Here is a 15,669-nt window from a genome sequence, read left to right as displayed (position 1 = left end):
TCTTACAAATATGGCGGCAGCAGATAGGAAAAAGTTTTCAAACCCTGAACCAAAAGGCTTAAGAAGTCACTACTGTTAAGAAGTTGAGCCATTGTCTTTTCAGTGGTATTTTTTAATCTGACAATAAATGTCACTGTAGATTAGGTAGAAAACATTTGTTCACCCATTTATTTTTTTTTAAATCACTCATTAGGTTAACGTAGATTTCTTTAGGAAGGGTGTTTGTTTTTTTCATGTACTTGCTGTGACCAATCTGTTAGGAATTATCTGATTCTGTGATTGAACCAAACATTTTTTTAAGCAGTTTTGCTTAGTTCAGCATTTCATGTCAACAGAAGTAGAAAGGGCAGGCTCAATGGGAAGAAACACCATCTGGGGTTGGTAGAGTGTCCTTGTTCTACCACTTTCCCATCACTACCTTCTTATTGATAGGATCCATCTTTGACCATAGCTCTGGTGACTGTATATGCTAAATAGAGTCAACTGACATGTCCCAAGGGAAACATTCTTCATACTGCCTTATGCTTTTCCCTGCAAGTGATTACTAACAGTTTGGAAAAATCCTGTGGTGAGACAGTACCCAGTTTTCCTGCGTAAAAGTGAATTACCACTTGGATGTCGACTTGTTGCCAAAAACAAGGGCATTTTCAGTTGCAAATGGTTACTGGAGGGCAAAATCACTTGCTTTTGTAGCCTGAAAGACATTCCTGAGCTGCCACGTGAAAAAAACAAACAAAAAAACATGTAAAGATTTATCCCTATGTAGGGCTAAGAGGGTGCAGACACACTCATTCTTTTTTTCTTGTCAGTGTGATTTTTTTTTTTTTTTAGAGAGGTTTGTCAGTGTACATTGCATGGTCCTCTAAGCAGCACAATAACTATTCCTTCTGATATACTCTGTCACTCTCTGAGACTGCTAGAGGGAAAGTGCACATGTATTTTTTTCTCTTATTTTGACACATCTGTGACATGACTGCTCCATGGTAATGTGCATTTTACCTATAGAAAGAATTAGCAGTGAACTGTGGAAAATGTGATTCACACCTTAAAATGTTTTGGGATTAACATTTCATGACCGAATTTTGTAAATAGGTTACGTAGCTTTTTTGCTCTTTTCCCCATTCCTAAATTCGTTCATGGTATTTTAACTTTGCTTCACTGTTTTGCAGGAAGCAAATTTTATACGCACACACACACACACATATATAATTTTTTTCTGTGACCATACAGTTCTGCAGCTCCTTTATTTTATTTTTAAACTTGCTCTGGTTACAGGTTTTGAAAATAGACTTGTTAAATTCAAGCTTGGGTGCATTTCTAGTAGTTTTTGTCAGGTTCAGATCTGTAGACTGTTATCTTAATGAAGACCATGTGCTCTGTTGTCTGAGCACCTGCTGAAAAGTGCTACCAGTGTCTGTCAGGACTGAAAAATTACTGGCTTGATTTAACCTGCAAAAAGGAGGAGAGGGGATTATGCAGCTAAAACAGTGAGATGTTCTGTACTTCTTTGTGGCTTCTTCCAGAAACAATACTTTTCCCATTTTGAAGGCAAAAGCCATACCCCAGACTGTTTAAAAAACATAAAAAAGCTGAAATGTGGAACTTTTTCTGTTCAAACACAAGTTCAGCAGATGTGCCCTTTTGTTACTCAGTCTTTTTGAAGAAGTTGTACCAATCCGTGTTAGATGAGCACTGTTTAGAACCACAAACATTTTAAAGCCAGTTCTTTCTATACCTTTGTATGATTCTTGAAGGTGGTTTTGTGATTTTGACACCTCTAAGGTTTCTCCTGGACTGGGAACATAAGTTTTTATGAAACTTTTCTAAGAACTTGGAGCCTTGGATTTTGCATCCTTGGCTGAGGGAAGAGGCTGCGAACTCACCATGGATGTTCTTGGACAAGGAAGCTGGCTGTGTGTTTTGAGCAAAGAGATTTGCTTCAGCTTGGTGTTGCCTCTGTGGTGTGAGTAGTCTGCTTAGTTAATGAAAGATATCACTGATCTTTTATTCTACTGAAGTAAAATTTTGATTGATACTCACCTTTTCCTTAAAGCAGGCTACTTTGTTCGGTGGTGTCCTCAAGTGGATTGAAATTAGCACATAGTATATCTATCGTTCTTCAATTTGCACATGGTTTAGGTAACTTTACAGTTCTGGTTTGCATCTGGCTATGTTTCTGCAGGTTGCTCCATCAGATTGCTGGTGTACAACTGTATGCATGATCTGTAGTGTTTAGAATGGGAATTAGTGTGTAAGTGCCAAACAGTAGTCGTTCACTCTTGAACTATTTCTAAACGCAAATACTTTCTGCACCTTACTTGGGCTTTATGGGTTAAATCCTTCCCTGTTTTATAGAGGGCTCAGTTGTGAAAACAATGAGGTCTGAAGCTAGCTTAGAGGTTGTGATGGCAGATGAATTTTGAATAAATCTTGTTCGAGTGCTCTGTACTGCTGGCTGCCAACTGTGCAGGCAGCTGCGGCATTTGGAAATCGAACATTTGTTTCTACTACTTGACACATGAAGCTTTGGTCAATGCTATGTCTTTGGTGGAACAAGAATTTGAATCATTTTCAAAGTAATGCGAGTTGAAGTTAAAAGCACTGTGTTAAGTAACTTCCTGTTACTACGTTAATGATGGGATTGGGGATATTAGGAAACAGCCCTCAGGAAAAGTGTTCCTGTGTCAGTTCCATTTGATGACATAACTGACCACTGTTTTGCATTTACATTTTTGTCTTGATATAAGTACTCTGAACAATATTTTCAAACAAGACAATGTTCATTGTTCAGGATACTTAGAATAATAAAAGTGGTGTTTCAGCATGCAGGGATGCTGTCTGAGCAATGAGATGAAAAAAACACAGATCACACTGGCCACAGTAGTATGTCAACTGCCTTGCAGCTTCATTATTTCAGGCACAGCTGAGCTTTCATTGTTGTCAAATACATGAAAATGTGAAGGGTTCTTTGGAAAACATGTAAGAATGGGTTGTTGTATGTGAGCCTCTTGGCTTGTACTCTGTCAACATGAGTTATACCTGTTTTTCTGAGTCTGTGACATGCTGTTTTTTGTGACATGAAGCATTAATTCACTTCTTCACTACCAACAAATCTTTCCTTAATGGTTGCCAATCTTATGGCCCTAACTTTGTAATTCTTCCTTATGTTTATTTCACCTGACAGCTTCTCACAGCTGTGGATGGGTGTTCCTCCTGGAGTACCGGCACCACTACCTGCTATCTGCTTTGGTACTTGTTAACCTGTTATCTCCTGCACTCTGACACCTGGAGGAAAGAGAACAGCTTTCTTCCTCTAAAGCTGTGCTCTGAAATGGGGTAAGGTACCGTGGCAAAGCACAGCAACAGCCTTTGGACTTCTCTTGGTAGGGAAGTGTGTCTCTAATCCAGTAACTTGTTTCCAGGATGGATATGCCTCTTGTGTCTTGAAAATGTCCAAACTCAGTTTCTGTCGTAAGTAAGGTTGAGTTGCTGACTTATGGAATATCTTGCAACAGATATGATGCAGGATAAGCTCGTCTTCTGTTAATGAATGCTCTACAAATGCCAAACTTTTTGAGGGAATTTCAAATCAGCATGCTCAACTGTGAGACAGAGCCATCTTGTAGTTTAATGATCATGAATATAAGCATAGCTTTTCTGATCTTTGAAGACCTTGGGTTTAGGTTGTACTGGAAAATGCATGAAGGTCACTCAGAAAGTAGTGCCTCCTATTTATTTCAGTGGAAATTACAATAGCTACAGAGAGCACAATGATATTATTTGATAGAGCTACCTCTCAGCTACAAAACACTATTCTTTCAACATAGTCACCACCATTAGCTATATGTTAGGACTGGTGAGGTTGCTTCTTGAGAACTGTGTTCAGCTTTGGGCCCCTCACGACAAGAAGGAGGCCCAGTAAGGGACAACAAAGCTGTGAAGGGTCTGGAACATGGGTCCTGTGGGGAGAGGCTGAGAGAACCTGGAGTCTGGAGAAGAGGAGGCTCAGGTGAGACCTCATTGCTCTCTCCCTGGAAGGAGGCTGTGGTGAGGTGGGGTCAGCCTCTTCTCCCAGGTAACAGTGACATGGCAAGAGATGATTGCCTCAAGTTGTGTGGGGGGAAATTCAGGTTGATTTTAAGGAAAAAATTCATCTCAGAAAGTGGTGAGGTATTGAGGGAAGAGGAGAGGTCACTGTCCCTAAAGGTGTTCAAGAAATGTGAAGATATGTCTCTGAGGGACCTGGTTACTGGGCATGGTGGGGATGGGTTGACCACTGGGCTAAATGAGCTTAGAGATCTACTCCAACCTTAATGATTCTGTAATTCAATGATTTTCACCAGCAACAAAAAAAAGTGTGCATGCTGTGCTTGTAAAACCTTGCCTCAGCGGAGGTGGCCCACTGTTACCACTGCTAGAATGCACCACCTGCTACCTCACTGTACCCCACAGCCAATGGTTGGTCTTCCTAAACGTTCAGCAAGTATCGATGAATGTCAATGAATGTCTGGCTCCAATTCATCCAATCTGATGATTTTAAAGCTCCTGATATTTTGGGTAAGGTGAAGGCTGGACTCTTCTTCGGTTATATTCAGCCCTATCTGGCTTAAGATTTAACCCCATCAGCTTTTGTTTTGTTTTTGAATTTATTTTATCCCATGGTCCTGTGATGACTTCAGTTTCCAAAAGGGGAAGAATAATATTTTTTGTCCCCTCTTCTTTCTATAAGATTAAATATTTATGACTTCTGCACAACTGGGATACATCTTAACTAAATAGTAGAGGACAGGGAAGGATGTGACTCCGTCAGCTGGAGCCTCTTGTCGCTAAAGATTAAGAAATGAAGCTAGAGGTGCGCAGCAGTAACTTGAGAAAGGTGTGTGTGAGTTGATCCAGCCGCTAGATGTCAGTATTATTTTAAATATCAACTGAAGGACCACTTGTTCATCCCTGTTTAAGCTCTGCTAAAGCGAAGTTGGCTTTTGGCTGTAACTGGTAGGAATCGTGTTGTATGTTTATGGCCAGAATCGGTAGGTGTTTTTCTGAGTTCATTCTGCTAAAATGAATAATGCTTTATATGGGATTTGCTAACCTCTGCTGTTGTAACTGAAATCCTTGCTGCTAGCAGGGTGCCAGGGTGATATTTCATGATAACTTCTCCAATTTTTGTCCTCATGAGGAAGACATTGTTACCTGCTAAAACAGTGGAGAGGAAACTGATACTGGACAGCCTTTTTCTGAGATTCAGGTATTTGTATTCATGTGCAAATCCATCGGAGAGGTGGGGGAGGCTGCAGGTACTGCCCTAACAGCCCTCTGCCAACAAAAATGCTTCAGTACCACATAGCTCTTCAGCTTTACTGAGAGCAAATGAGAACTGCATCCTAGGGAGAGCACTGACTAAACAGATGTAATAGCTCACTGATACAGAAAAGATGGTCTTCTAAGCACTGTTGGTCAAGTAACAGAGCACGAACAAATGGGGAGTTTTATTTTGGGGAGATGACTGCTCTCTGAACAGAGAAGTGTCCAAATCAGTTCCAGGAGTGAGAGCATGCAGCCAGTGAGCAAGGGAAGGAAGGCAGAGGGGAAATTCTTTTTGATAGATGTGACTCTTTATATCCTTCACTGTTATGTTCACCCTGTGAGAGTGACAGAGCACTGGAATAGGCTGCCCAGGGAGGTAGCAGTCTCCTTCTATGGAGAAATTCAAGACCTGCCTCGATGCTTTCCTGTGCAACCTGTAGTAGGGAATGTGTTTTAGCAGGGAGGAAACTAGGTGATCTCCACACAACCCTTCCAACTTCTACGATTCTGTGATTCCTCATTTTTGTTTACTGTCTGTTTGAGCAGTGCAGTATCAACCTGCCCTGTAATAGCTTTAATTTCTACCCTCTTTTTCTTCTTCTACTTCCTTTCCATTTATGCCTTATCAAAGATGCTGAGTAGACCTCTTCAAGTGTCTTCTGCAGTTTTTTGCTCAGTGTCAGTTTTGTTTCCATCGTTTAACTCATGATTTGTAAAAGCATGATAATCTCTTTACGTATTTCTCACTGCTCCATGTTGTTTCTTCATTATGTTTTTGGTGCAGTCACAGGGTTTGTGTCGGTGAATCTCTTTATCCATCTTAACATTTGGAGTTTGAGAGGTCTTATGAGTTGGCTTGAACAAATGGCAGAGGGCCTGTGACTGTAAGTCCCTAAGGACAAGGACTCCCTGGAGAAGAAGTGAATACAACACCAGTGCTTATCAACTAGTAGAGAATAGTGCCGTAGTTTATCTAAGGCTCAGCTCTGTGTGTGTTGAAACTGCCTCTGCTGTCTTGCAAAGGACTAATTTTTGGTGTTGTGTTGTAGTTCTTGTGTGGCGTAGATGCTACACTGATTGTTTTAAGTGGTTTACAACATTTTGTATTCTTTGTGGGCTTTTGAATGCCTCTCCTACGCAGATCTTTTGCTGAACTCCTATTTTGTCCATTAGCATTATTCACTTGGGGTGAATCCCTTCTTGTTTTTCTGCAGGAAGGAAAGAGGTTACCCCTTACTGTGGCTTGTGGATCCCTTGGTCTCAAGTGTATCTGAGATTAAGAGGTTTTGAAGTGTTATTGAATTCTATACTCCCCAAAGCCCTTATATGTTTTTCAAAATTGTTATGTTTGGTAGAATCCAGTAAATACCAGACATATACTTTATTATGAGTTGGGAATTTCATATCCTTCTGGAACAAAATACTTTTTCCCACATGTTTTGACTACATTATGTTGGCGCCGTTCATGTCACTACACTTAATATTGTGTCAGCATTCTCATTATATGCTGTTTTCAGAGGTTATAACTTGGACATAGAAATTTGCTTCCACTTGGAAACTTGGTCTGAGACCAGAAGTAATTACAAAAAATAAACAGATTTTTTTTTTCTTCCCATAAAATATGTTGTTGCTTTGGGATAAGAAGGGAGGCAAAAAAAAATTAGCACTGGCAAAGTGTGTGTTATAATTTGTTCTACTTTGACCAACTAAATGATGGAAAAAAAAATCAGAAGATGGGGGATATCTAATTCTTATGCTGTGGATCTGCAGCTTTTTACAAAGGGTGAGAGCACTGTGCATGCTGAAAATCTCCACACTACTCTGAACTTTAAATCACAATGATTTGAAAGTGTCTCAGTCTACTGAATGTGCCATACCTTTAAGTAGATATGCATCACAATTCACAGTGCCATTACCTCTTCCTGGTAGATAGGTATAGCAGAGCTAAGGTACAGTGTAGGGAGGGAGGTCGATATTATTTATTTATTTATTTTTGTTTTAGAAGTGCATAGACAGGGTGCCTGGCAGGAGCAGATGGACTGCTGCGGTGCCTCAGGTGGGGCCTTTCTCCTGGTGGACTGTGGTCAGGAGACACTCTTAGTAGGGCTTCAAAGTACTACTATTTTGTTTGTGATAACTGTTTTACTGAAGTTGCAGTGATTCTTCAGTTTTGTAGGACGGAAGACAGCTCAAAAAAAAAAAAAAAAAAAAAACCAACCCAAAATATTATCCTGTTTGGATTCCTTGAATGTACTTCTTGTCTTGTATACTTACATAAAGCTTCAGGAAACAGACTGGTTATAAATCACTACGGGGAAGTCAGATGACTATTCCCTACAATAGAAGTGGGGAAGCTTGCTTCTGCAATGAATCTGTTGCAAAAGTTCTTTATTTTGAGAGGGAAATCTTGAAGTAAGTTCTAACAACTCATTAAGATGTTCAGAATGATGTCAAAGATACACAATGCATTTCGGCAAGGGTTTGGTGTAGTTAAGAATTTCAGCAGTAGTAATTGCAAAATATACCTGTGCTAATAACTACTGATTAGCAGAGATTTTAAGCTGAGTAAAGGCAATGTTACAGTTGAATGTAAAAACTAGGGCAGTCTGTCCTTATGCTTAAAAATGCAAGTCTGTAGTGTTCTGTGCTTTTCAGCTTGTACAGAATTCAGGGAGACAAAAGGAAACAGTATGAATTGTCAAGTAAAACTGGATCTGTCTTTACAGTTTTCTAAACCAAGAATATCTTCTGAAGTTGCTATTCTGAGAAAAAAAAATCCCTATTAAAAAAAAAGCAAACACAAAGTTAAGCCTTATCGTAAAGGAAATGCTGTTGATGTCTGAGCAAACAAAAAGCTGCAAGTCCAGCGATGAAAGCAATGTGAATGGACCTAAGGAAAAGAGCGTGGAAATGTGTTTAACTTCCTGTTGGATTTGGTGTGCATGCTTATGCTGGGCACACATGGGTGCAGTTTCTCTGGATTGAAAGGTCTGGGATAAACTGGAAAATGGTAAATATGTCATGTGTACTCCAGCCTAGTAAATATGCTGGCAAACAAATCTGTAGAATGGAACTAGTCACAGGACTATGCTTTTAGGATCTTGGGAAGCTGAAGGAAGAAGAAGTGATCAGTTGCCTAGCTTTGCTCAGGTGGAAAAGAGGCTTTATTTGTGTTGGTAAATTGTTGAAAGAGGTAATCCTTACTCTCTGCTTGACACTGATGAGTGCATCTGAAGTGCTTGATCCAGTACTGGGCTTCCCAGTATGAAAGAGATGTGAGCATACTGAAGTGCCTTCAGTGAAGATGGCAAAGGGTCTGGAATGTTTGTCTTGTGGGGAAGGACTGAGAGCTGGTTTGGTTCACTCTAGAATTTACAATTTCTAAGTATTTACAATACAATAACAGTTTTAGGACAACATTTCAGCCTGATTCTTACCTTTGCAGCAGCGAAGGGAGTGAAAACTAGGCTCAGGTACCATGGAGAGTCAAAGATCCTCAGTGTTATTACTTTAGATGTTTTGCAAGTTTGACCTTAAAGTAAAATCTTCAAAATGAAAACAGTTACACCACACTTATTTTGCTGGTTCATTGCAAATAGTTTTGTTCAAAAATGAATTTTACAAAACTTGGTGGAAACAAGATTTTTTAAGCAAACAAACAAACAAAAAATCCTCAGAAAGGTTCTTTTAGAATAGATTTTGACGGGGATACACATCTGCTGAGATCCAAATTCTTCCTTTTGGAGTTGAATAGAATCAGAATCATTTGAGTTGGAAGGGACCCTTAAAGGTCGCCTGGTCCAGCTCCCCTGCAACAAACAGGGACACCCACAGCTCAGTCAGTTGTTCAGAGTCTAGTCCAGTCTGACCTCATTGAATGCACCACATCTCCAGACAACACATTTTACTGCTTCACCACACTGATTGTAAAAAAACTTCATCCCTATACCCAGTCTAAATCTCCTTTCTGTTGGTTTGGAGCCACTTTCCAGCCTCTCACAACAGGCCCTGCTGAAGAGTCTGTCCCCTTCTTTCTTACAGCCCCCTTTTAGATACATACAGGCCACTCTCAGGTCTCCTGGAGTCTTCTCCATGCTACATAGCCCCAGCTCTCTCAGCCTGTCCTCGTAGGGAGCTGTTCCATCCCTCACATCATTTCTGTGGCCCTCCTCTGGACGTGCTCCTGAAAATGTCATGAAATGAAAATGTTGACTGTACTTCAACTTCATTCATGAATGAAAGTTATGAGGAGCTGAGCCTGAGCTGATCTGCTGGGGAAAGTTTGTAGCTTTTAGCAGGGGTAAAGAAGTGGTTGTTAACTAGGAAAAGAAGAAAAAAGTTTAACGAAAATTTCTGTCTGCTGAGTAAAAAATGAGAAAAAATCTGGAGTGCAGGGCTGTGAAGTGTGGGATGAGGGCTTTGATTGACTGAGCTGAGGAGGAAGTATGTCTCAGGAGGAGAGAAAACTATGGCTCAGCTCCAGGGAGGAGACAAATGAAAATTTTGTAAAACACTCTTACAAAGTCCTGTTGCAGATAATGGGAGTTTGTGCAGGGTCACATGCATTATATTGCAGGAAGGGGGCTCTGAGTCCTCAGGAAGAGTTTACACCTAGTACAAGTAACATAAGAAATATCTGGAAACATCTCAGAAGTTCGTGGTTTTGAATCAGAAGCAAACCAGCAGTTGAGAGAGAGAGCATCCAGGAAGATAGGGTAGCAGTTATGATGTTGTGTTGTCAGTGCTTCCATTAAAAACCCCAGTGGAATTTAACATTTGGTATTGCGTCCCCTGCTCCCAAATACCTTTCAGGCTAAAATTTGGCAGACAAATGTTCAGCCTGGAAGCCTGATATTTTCTGAAATGTTAGTGCAATTGGTTTAGACGCACAGCTTTGCAGTGAGTCTGGAAGGGAAAATAATATCAGTTAGTTTCCCATTTGTTTTACAGAGTAATATTTTATGCTTGAAAAACTTGTTGACATGGAGAATATCATTAAGTTTTGTAATTAAGCTAAGCTAGACTTTTATTCCTTGCCACGAATCCTGTCAAGATATTTGAGATATATTTTGAAATGTTGACTTGATTGCTTTGTGAACTATGTTCTTTGTATTTGAATATCCAAAAATTTCCAACCAGGTAATTTCATTTAAAGACCTTTGTACATTATGTCTTACTATGATTGCTTTACCTAGCAGAAATTGGCTGTCTGAAAGCCTCATTATGCCCCACTGCAAAGTGCCGGTGTGATAGCATGAAGCCTGAGAGATCTTAATTAAAATTGAAGTGTTCATAGGTCAGAGCTAGGGTTTGAAACGCAGTAGTACTATCATTACCATGAAGATTGAGGAAAAAAGACTAAGGTACACAATGCCTACTCTGCTTCTGTCACTAATAGACCAGTTATCCTTAAGTGTACTCAGCTACAAGAATTATCATAGGGAGGATCTGGGGCCTGTCAGCCCAACCTCAGTACTGGACAAGTTATGGGGCAGATGATCTTTACTGTGATCACACAGCATGAGGGGACAACTGGGTGATCAGGCAGCATGGGTTCATGAAAGGAAACTCCTACTTGACCAACCTGTTCTCCTTCTAGGATCAGGTGGCCCATTTGGTAGATGAGAGAAAGGCTATAGATATAACCTAGTAAGACTTCAGTAAAGCTTTTTACACTGTCTCCCAGAGTATTCTCCTGCAGAAGCTGTTAACTCATGACTTGGCCAGGTACACTCTTTGCTGGATAAAGAACTGGCTGAATCTCTGGGCACAGAGGCTGGTGGTGAATGGATTTGAATACAGCTAGTGACCAGTCATGAGTGATGTCTCCATGGAGTCAGTACTGGGGCCTGTCATAGAATCATAAAATGGCTTGGATTAGAAGAGACCTCAAGGATCATCACGTTGCAACCCCCCTGCCACAGGTAGGGTTGCCAAACACTAGTTCAAGTACTAGATCAGTCTGCCCAGCACCCCATCCAACCTGGTCTTGAACACTTGCAGGGATGGAGCATCCACAGCCTTTCTGGGCAACCTGTTCCAGTACCTCACCACTTCCTCATTAAAAAACTTTCCGCTGACAGCTAATCTAAATCTCCCACCTTTTACTTTAAGAAACTTGCAGATGTGGCACCTTCGTGCTTATCTATTCTTCCTCTTGTTTTCATCTTGAATATTTATTAAGTATAATGAATCACAATTCCTTCCCTTTTCTTTTGGCCACAAATAAGGAATTTACTAAAAAGCACTGACAAGCACTAGACTGATCCAGAATTTTGCCTGTACCTGTTTGACACCCCAGAAAAAGGTGGGACTCCCCAGTCTGGGAGGGAATGGCTGAGGAGGTTTGCGATTGATTTAGAAAATCTAGAAAACAATGGATAACTGAAATATCTGTCCTAAAACACATTAACTAGATGTTCTGGAAAAACTAAAGATATGCATTGAGGATAAGTTTGAAACAGAATAAGAAAAGCATATCTGGAGCCTTCTACCTCAGGAGTGGTGAAGTGGAAAAAAGCTGTGACAAAGCCATGTGTGGAACGGGGTACTGGAAGAACAGGGCTGTACTCAGTGACATCTTTCTTCTTCACACTGCAGGTGACTAGAATAGGTTGCTCAGAGAGGTTGTGGAGTCTCGTTCTCTAGAGGCCTCCCTGTGCAACCTGGGCTAGGGAGCTGCTTTGGCAGGGGGGTTGGACTGCATGATCTCTGGAGGTCACTTCCAACCCCTACAGTTCTGTGATTCTGTGAATCTGGGCTTAGCAGGACTTGCAAGGTCATGCTTTAAACAGTGTTCACTTTACCACTGCTAGGTCTATAACACTGAGCTAAATGGACCACAGATCTGATCCACCAGGGCAATTTATAACAGTACTGGGACTGTTATAGATCTTGGCTCATATTTTGACTCATTAACAAAGCAGAGACGAGGTCCCTATCTGTAAGGACTGATGGACTGGCCTATGCAGTAAGTTTCTCTTTGAGTGGCTGTGAAAGCAAATGAGTTCACAGGGATGCAGATAGCAGCAGGAATTTAGCTCATTGTGTTTGTTTCTAGTTTTGTATGATGCAGTTCTATGTCTGGCAATACCACTGCAGACCTTTCCAAACACAATTCTGTTGTTGTCAGTGCAATGGCAACAGAGATTAATTTGGCTCTTTGTATCTTTTCTTAGCTTACTGAAATATAATTCTAAAATATTTTCTTTCAGCTTTTAATAATATTTTCCTTATTTTTGGAAGATCTGCAATTTAATAAACATATGGGAGATTGCATACAAGCCTACTTTAGCTAGAGAGCCATGCTTTAGTGCATTCTTAAAAAAAATAGTGTTATCAAACAAGCATCAGAATCTATCCTAAATGCATAGATGGAAAAATGTATATTTTCCTCACTGTAACTTTTTTTTTTTCAAGCCAGTTTCAGGGTGAATCTCTTTTCACTTGACTGTCCTGACTCTTCTTTTCCTGCTCCAAACTGATCCACTGTTCTAATGGAATTGGATTACTGCAAATTTGTGTGATTTTTCTTCAAGTTTTCCCTACATTTTTTAGCTATGTAATATTCTGATCCACGTGTATCTTTTGTATCCATTTTTAATATTGAGCACAGAACAACAGTGCCACTTCACATATGTAAGTTATCTAACAAAATAGCTTGGATTCTCAGGCATCGTGGTAAATGGCAGCAGGGATTTAAGGAGAAAGTTTTTTCTATAACCTTTTATGATTTTTGTTGTTCAGCTTCTAATCCTACAGATGACATTTACATTGCTCATAGTGAAACTTGCTGATATAACCAGGAAAACAAAGATTTTCTGGTGAGGTAGAAGAAAGAAAGAAACACTTTTTGGGGTATAGTGAGTTGCCCATGGTCTCTTGAGACAGCTTAATCCATTCTATAAATCTGCTCATACTTACAGAAGCTCACATATTTCTTGCTCTGTTGAAACTGGTGGATGCAGAAATGTTTACCAGCCATATCATGACAGTGGGGGAAGTGTTATGATTCCACATCATAACATCATGTAGTGTAGCAGGAGCCAAGGAGTTAATGCTCTTGGGCTAGTGGCTAGGAGCCGGAGTTCTCACTACCAGCCCAGGTTGGATTCCCAGACAGGAATACCCAGAGTGCAGCTGGAGCATTAACTCCTTTAACTCCCAATACACAACATGATGTTATGATGTGGAATATCAATAATATAACAAAAACCATGACAGGCAGTAATGAAAACCACCTGCTTCTGGAACAGTCTGTAGCAGGCAGCTTTCTGTGAAGGAAGATGTTCCATGTTGCCTCCATCAGAGACGTGTTTTAAGCAGCTACTTTTTGAGATAAAGCATTGAATTGGAAGTCACTAGACTGACCTGTTTATTGGCACCAGAAGCTAACACTAACTGTAAGCCTGTTCATACTGAAAAGAAGGCAAAGAGTTATCTGAGTAGATGGAAATAATATATTTCACGTGATTTCTGAATCAAGAATAAGTAGTTGCATTAATAAAAGAGATACGGAGGCATTGTGATATCTTTAAAAATGTTCACTGTTGTTCCAGGCAATGAATGGCACAGCCAGTTCTCCCCTTTCAGATTTGTATGTTACTGAACATAGAGTATATGATCTTTCATCATAACATACATAGCATAAGCATGACAGAGTAGAAAGCTGCCCATAGGGGAGATAAACTCACAAAATAATTTTTCTTCCAAGACATAAGTGAGGTCCTTTTTTGATAATCTCAACCCTTCCAACAACTGTTCTGCTTCATCTCTTTCCCATAGGAGGTACAATTTGCCAACATCTTTCACTCTTACGCTTGCTGGGTAAGAGATACGCTTATATATATATATATTTTTCCCCAGCAAAGTCACTTTTCCCAAAAGGTAAACTTCAATTTAAAGGAAAAAGAGAAATCAATTAGTCTGAACAGTAACATCCTATTATCTTTTAATAGTGGAATTATTAAAGCTTTCTTTTCTTCCCTGAAACAACCTACAGATAAAAACTCTTATTCTACCACTATTCTATTTATATTCCTACATTTCTTAATTAGTTGATCCTTCAAAGACAAAAAGTCAAACCTAGAAGAGTATTACATATGAAAAACTGCTGATTTCAGTCCTATTGTCTTGGTTTGACCATAACTGTTACTGACACGTTAAAGAAGAGTACTGGCATCTCCCTGCACTTTGGTCACAGCGATCGCAGGCAACGCTACAGACATGGGGCAGAATAGCTGGAGGACTGTGTAGAGGGAATGGACCTGGGCATATTGGTTGATGCCTGACTGAACATGAGCCAGCAGGGTGCCCAGGTGGCCAAAAAGGCCAATGACATCCTGGCTTTAATCAGTAATAGTGTTGCCAACAGGAGCAGGGAAGCAATTGTCCCCCTGTACTCAGCACTGGTGAGGCTGTACCTTGAGTACTGTGTTCAGTTTTGGTCCCCTCACTGCAAGAAAGACATCAAAGCATACCCAGAGAAGGGCAGTAAAGCTGGTGAGGGGTCTTGAGCACAGACCTTCTGAGGAACAGCTGAGGTAGCTGGCATTGTTCATTCTGGAGAAGAGGAGGCTCAACAGCGACCTTATTGCTCTCTATAACCACCTGAAGGGAGGTTGTAGTGAGCTGGGGGTCAGCCTCTTTGCTCTTGTAATTAGCGATAGGATTAGAGGGAATGGCTTCAAGTTCCACCAGGGAGAATTCAGACTGGATGCTAGGAAATACTTCTTCTCTGAAAGAGTGGTCAGGCACTGGAATGGGCTGCCCAGGGAGGTGGTGGAGTCACCAACCCTGGAGGTATTTAACGAACGTTTAGACATTGTGTTGAGGGACATGGTTTAGGGAGAGCTATTGGTGACAGGTAGACATTTGGACTGGATGATCTAGTAGTTCTTTTCCAATCTTGGTGATTCTATGTTCTGTGACACAAATTGAGCATTTAAGCTGTGCTTCTGGATGTGTCCACTACAAGAGTGTTTGGATGTGTAGTATGCAGACGGTGTATTTTTCTCTACAGATACACTTACAGCTATGAGGTGTATTACTCAAGCTGAGCATTACTCAAGCCAAGCAATGTTTAGTGTAGTCTCATTCCTGTTTTGATTTGTGAAATACATCTGCAACAAATGGCTTTCTCTAACTGCTCCTCCAAAGGACTTTGTTGGTTGCTTGGTTTCTCATGCATTTAACATATTTCTATGTATATTATTTTACTGGAGATAATCTCCTTCCTTCTGGTGGATGGTTTTCCTTCATCTGATCCTTGCCCTCACCTGTTCTGACTGTCTTTTGCACTGTCCTTGATTTGCACCTTGTCTCTCATTGTTTTAGCTTGCTATAAGTGGTGTAAAACTTTTG

The sequence above is a fragment of the Cyrtonyx montezumae genome, unplaced genomic scaffold (genome assembly GCF_038088225.1).
Source record: "Cyrtonyx montezumae isolate F1298 unplaced genomic scaffold, pur_monq_1.0 scaffold_25, whole genome shotgun sequence".
Taxonomy (NCBI): Eukaryota; Metazoa; Chordata; class Aves; order Galliformes; family Odontophoridae; genus Cyrtonyx; species Cyrtonyx montezumae.
The sequence above is the reverse complement of the archived record's forward strand: the minus strand, read 5'-3'. Positions refer to the sequence as shown.